This window comes from Rutilus rutilus (genome assembly GCF_951802725.1).
Source record: "Rutilus rutilus genome assembly, chromosome: 14".
Lineage (NCBI taxonomy): Eukaryota > Metazoa > Chordata > Actinopteri > Cypriniformes > Leuciscidae > Rutilus > Rutilus rutilus.
The window spans coordinates 35486760-35492770 of record NC_140219.1 but is presented as its reverse complement, the minus strand read 5'-3'; the positions used below and the strand labels follow the sequence as shown (position 1 = coordinate 35492770).

Below are 6011 nucleotides of genomic sequence, written 5' to 3'. Positions count from 1 at the left end.
CATCACCTGCACTCCCTCGTTAACAAGCCCTATATATTCAGCACTCTCCCTTCACTCCTTGTCTGGTCTTGTCTATACATGTTAATGCAAGACACAAAGACTCCTTTCCTACAAGACTTTACCTACCTGCATACTCACCGTTGAGCCCGATCCTCTTCAGCCAGTCTTCATTCCGTCATTAGAAATTTCATCATCTTCATCTGGATAAGAAAGAGAGAGAGACTTGGTTACCATTCAGTTAAGCTTCATCTGATTCTCTACTTCCTGTTTTACTCACCATTCACGCTGTGTCCGATCCATTCTGCTATTAAAATATCAAACTTACCATCTTGCCTGCTTCGTTTGTACGAAACCTGACAGAAGACCAGACCCAAAATGCAGAGCTCGACGGAAACCCTGTGTTCCATTTAGGGCTGTAACGATTCCTCGATTAAAGTCGAGTACTCGATTTAAAAAAATCCTCGATTGCAATTTACCCGTGTCGAGTAACCGGCAAAATACCGGAAGTGGCGAATTCCACAGGCGAGAATCCATGAACCGCATTAATACACCGTTTTCTAAGTCTACGTGATATTTAACTGTTTTACAATCATAATATCGTGAAATCACAAAGGCTGTGATTCAGTTAAATAAATATATGCACTGTTTTTTTCTCCCACAGAGAAGCACGACGCTTTAATTATTTACATGCGTGCAGATTGTGTTAAAAGTACCTCAGCTCCGTTCACAGTTAACGCTGCTCCACACATATCAGTCTCTGCATGTGCTGTTTGTTTAGGTTTCCAATAATGTGCATTTGGGAACTCAAAACGCGTGTTTCATAGTTGCACTGTCATCATTTGCGTGGAGCGTCTCGGGTTTCTCAAACTCCATCTCTCCGTGCTGTGAGTTTGTGTAGCTTATAACGTTATCTGCACGCAGTGTGCGCTGTTTCACAAGATTCGTAACGCAGCTCATTTATAAATCTACGCCAACACAGGAGAATACATAAGTATGTTTCTGAATATATTCAGAAATATTGTTGTTCATCGCAATTTCAAAATAAGTTTAACTCTTGCACTGAGCTTGCATGTTTTGGCGTGCACCTGCACCTGTAAAGAAATTACAGCAGCTGTTGCATTTCTATCGTACAGAAGTGACCAAATGTGAAAGATTAAGTTGACATTTGAACTAAATGTTGTTTATTAGTTATATATTTTACCTGGTGTATTTTAACAGCGTTGTTCAATAAAATCCATATGATTACTTTGATACTTTATTTGAACCAATAATTATTGCTTGTTATTAAATATTTGGGTAACACTTTACAATAAGGTTCATTAGTTAACATTATGTATTAACCAACATGAACTAACAATGAACAATAGCTACATTTGTAACTAACATTTGTTCATACAAATACAGCTGTTCATTGTTTGTTCATGTTTGTTCACTTACATTAATGTTAACAAATACAACCTTTAATTTTAATAATGTATTAGTAAATGTTGAAATTAACATGAACTAAGATTAATAAATACTGTAGAAGTATTGTTCATTCTTGTGTTAATTAAGGTAGTTAACTAATGAACCATAATGTAAAGTGTTACTTATTTGTATTTAAGTAATTTTAAAGGCTGCTGTTCACTTGGATCTATTTTTATTACCGCAATTTTTTTATCCGATTACTCGATTAATCAATGGAAAAATCTGTAGAATACTCGATTACTAAAATAATCGATAGCTATAGCCCTAGTTCCGTTTTTCAAGTTGGCAGGTCTATAGAAGCATACATGAAGGAATTCCTGCTCTACAGCCACCTGGTCCTGTCCAGCACAAAGCTTTCTTCACCGCTGGTCCCGTCCAGCGTAGAGCCCTCTTCACCGCTGGTCCCGTCCAGCACAGAGCCTTCTTCATCGCTGGTTCTGTCCAGCACAGAGCCTTCTTCATCGCTGGTTCTGTCCAGCACAAAGCCCTCTTCACCGCTGGTCCTGTCCAGCACAAAGCTTTCTTCATCGCTGATCCTGTCCAGCACAAAGCTTTCTTCACCGCTGGTCCCGTCCAGCACAGAGCCCTCTTCATCGCTGGTTCTGACCAGCACAGAGCCTTAACCGCTGGTCCCGTCCAGCACAAAGCCTTCTTCATCGCTGGTTCTGTCCAGCACAGAGCCTTCTTCATTGCTGGTCCCGTCCAACACAGAGCCCTCTTTATCGCTGGTTCTGTCCAGCACAGAGCCTTCTTCATCGCTGGTTCTGTTCAGCACAGAGCCCTCACCGCTGGTCCCGTCCAGCACAAAGCCTTCTTCATCGCTGGTTCTGTCCAGCACAGAGCCTTCTTCATCGCTGGTTCTGTCCAGCACAAAGCCTTCTTCATCGCTGGTTCTGTCCAGCACAGAGCCCTCTTCATCGCTGGTCCCGTCCAGCACAAAGCCTTCTTCATCGCTGGTTCTGTCCAGCACAAAGCCTTCTTCATCGCTGGTTCTGTCCAGCACAGAGCCTTCTTCATCGCTGGTTCTGTCCAGCACAAAGCCTTCTTCATCGCTGGTTCTGTCCAGCACAGAGCCCTCTTCATCGCTGGTCCCGTCCAGCACAAAGCCTTCTTCATCGCTGGTTCTGTCCAGCACAGAGCCTTCTTCATCGCTGGTTCTGTCCAGCACAGAGCCTTCTTCATCGCTGGTTCTGTCCAGCACAGAGCCTTCTTCATCGCTGGTTCTGTCCAGCACAGAGCCCTCACCGCTGGTCCCGTCCAGCACAAAGCCTTCTTCATCGCTGGTTCTGTCCAGCACAGAGCCTTCTTCATCGCTGGTTCTGTCCAGCACAAAGCCTTCTTCATCGCTGGTTCTGTCCAGCACAAAGCCTTCTTCATCGCTGGTTCTGTCCAGCACAGAGCCTTCTTCATCGCTGGTTCTGTCCAGCACAAAGCCTTCTTCATCGCTGGTTCTGTCCAGCACAGAGCCCTCTTCATCGCTGGTCCCGTCCAGCACAAAGCCTTCTTCATCGCTGGTTCTGTCCAGCACAAAGCCTTCTTCACCGCTGGTCCCGTCCAGCACAAAGCCTTCTTCACCGCTGGTCCCGTCCAGCACAAAGCCTTCTTCATCGCTGGTTCTGTCCAGCACAAAGCCTTCTTCATCGCTGGTTCTGTCCAGCACAAAGCCTTCTTCATCGCTGGTTCTGTCCAGCACAGAGCCCTCACCGCTGGTCCCGTCCAGCACAAAGCCTTCTTCATCGCTGGTTCTGTCCAGCACAGAGCTTTCTTCGCCGCTGGTCCTGCCCAGGTCAGAGCCCTCTTCGTCGCTGGTCCTGCCAAGCTCAAAGCCCACTTCATCGCTGGTCCTGTCCAGTCCTGACCTGCCCTCGTCGCTGGCCTCGTCAAGCCCTGACCCGCCTTCACCGCCTGTCTCATCCAGCCCTGACACGCAATAAGCCTCCACCGCCATGGCCACCCGAAGGGTCCTCACCGCCATGGCCACCTCCTCAGCCTGCTTCACCATGGCCGCCCGAAGGGTCCTCACCGCCATGGCCACCCGAAGGGTCCTCTTCACCATGGCCACCTCCTCAGCCTGCTTCACCATGGCCGCCAGAAGGGAGGTCTCCGCCAGGACCGCCCGAGGGGTGGTCTCCTACTCCGCCATGGCCCCCTGACCAGTCTGCTCCGCCATGGCCGCCTGGACCATCCTTGATTTCGTCCATTCTACACCTGGTCCACCTCCCCATCACGGACTCCAGGATGCCCACCCCCCTCCTGCGTTTATGCTGCTTTCGGTGCGGGTCGCGTCTTACGGGAGGGGGGAGTAATGTCACATCCACCGTCTGTCTTCCTCATCTGTGTGTGCACTACACTTCCCATCATCCTCCTTGGCACACATGCACTCTATCAGCAATCATCATCACCTGCACTCCCTCGTTAACAAGCCCTATATATTTACATTTACATTTAGTCAAATTAGGACTAAATTAAGCGAGTCATCATGAGGAGGCAAAAACAACGCAAGAAGTGCTCAAAACACAAAGTTCAGGCATTATTCAGAGTAGCATAAGCCCGATAAGTGAGGTTTTAAAGGGAAAGGGAAGGTTAGGGATTAGGGATGGCCCGATTTTCACATTTGATTACTTTATTCAAATTTCTGTACCTGTTAGATCTACCTGAAAAACTCTAAAAACACTGTTTTTCATTTGTTGCCTTTCTTTGTTCTATTGTATATATTTGTCCTATTTGTAATTCAATTGTTTGTTTTTATTGTGTTACTGACTGCTTACTTGTGTTAAATTCACATTAATTAGGCTGCTAGTTTTTGTTGTAGTATCAAAATTGGATTAAATAATTGATATTTCACTGGTTTTGACAAACATTTGAGCCGCTGACCCGATCCTCAGCACTGAGCCCTGCTGAAGCAGCTCTAAATATGTGCTGTGCTATTAAATGAAAGATAAAATATGATAGAGCAATAGAATGAACAGTGACAGTAGGCTTACAGAAGCTCATATGCATTTTAGCAGGCTTAATTAAGCATGAAAATAACTGAAAGAAATATATATATTTGATGAACAAATTAAGCCAACTAATATGATTTGTAATATTTTGGTTTTTCTACTAATACATTTAAAAATGACAAATGCAGTGAAAATTCAGGTATCGGTATCGGCGAGTACCAAAAATTACAGTATCGGACTCGTTCTGCAAAAAGTGGTATCGGGACATCCCTATTAGGGATGTAGGCTCGTAGGAGTGAGTGAAGGTAGGAGGGAGCTGAGCCTGTGATAGATCTGTAAGCAAGCGTCAATGCCTTGAACTTGATGCGAGCAGCGAGAGGTAGCCAGTGCAGAGAGATGAACAGAGGAGTGACGTGGGCCCTCTTGGGCTCGTTGAAGACAAGACGAGCTGCAGCGTTCTGGATCATCTGTAGAGGTTTGGTTGCACATGATGGAAGTCCGGCCAGAAGAGCATTGCCGTAATCAAGCCTAGAAATGACCAGGGCCTGGACAAGAAGTTGTGTTGCATGCTCAGTTAGGAAAGGCCTGATCTTCCTGATGTTGTGCAGCGCAAACCTGCATGATCGAGCTGTCTTTGAAATGTGATCTGTGAAGGTCAGCTGGTCATCAAACGTTACTCCCAGATTTCTGACCGACCTTGATGGGGTGATTGATGATGAATCAAGCTGGATGGTGAAGTCGTGCTGTAGAGACGGATTGGCAGGGAGGACGAGAAGCTCAGTCTTTGCCAGGTTGAGCTGCAGGTGATGTTCCTTCATCCATGTGGAGATGTCCGCCAGACAGCTTGAGACCCGTGCAGCTACTGTGGGATCATCTGGTTGAAACGAGAGGAAGAGCTGTGTGTCATCAGCATAGCAGTGGTAGGAAAAACCGTGTGCCTGTATGATGTGTCCCAGTGATGTAGTGTAGATGGAGAAGAGGAGGGGACCAAGAACTGAACCCTGAGGAACCCCTGTGGTTAGTTGATGTGCTCTGGATACCTCGCCTCTCCATGCGACCTTGAAGGACCTACCTGTGAGATAGGACTCAAACCAGTGGAGGGAAGTTCCTGTGATGCCCAGTGATGAGAGGCTGGACATAAGGATCTGATGATTCACAGTGTCGAAGGCAGCAGACAGATCCAGATCCAGATCCATATATTCAGCACTCTGCCTTCACTCCTTGTCTGGTCTTGTCTATACATGTTAATACAAGACACAAAGACTCCTTTCCTACAAGACTTTACCTACCTGCATACTCACCGTTGAGCCCGATCCTCTTCAGCCAGTCTTCATTCCGTCATCAGAAATTTCATCATCTTCATCTGGATAAGAAAGAGAGAGAGACTTGGTTACCATTCAGTTAAGCTTCATCTGATTCTCTACTTCCTGTTTTACTCACCATTCACGCTGTGTCCGATCCATTCTGCTATTAAAATATCAAACTTACCATCTTGCCTGCTTCGTTTGTACGAAACCTGACACAAAGTGAGGTCGTATTTTTTAATGAGTGAGAATTTTGGACTCCGTGTGTAAGGACTTTAAGCTGTCTTTTTTTTTTAAA

General features: G+C 46.0%; 1 protein-coding gene across 3 annotated transcripts in view; it reads right to left on the bottom strand.

The window, feature by feature from the left end:
- The window catches only part of LOC311304226 (MICOS complex subunit MIC60-like), a 47464-nt gene that overhangs the window by 16447 nt on the left and 25006 nt on the right, over positions 1-6011 (bottom strand). The window lies entirely within an intron of this gene.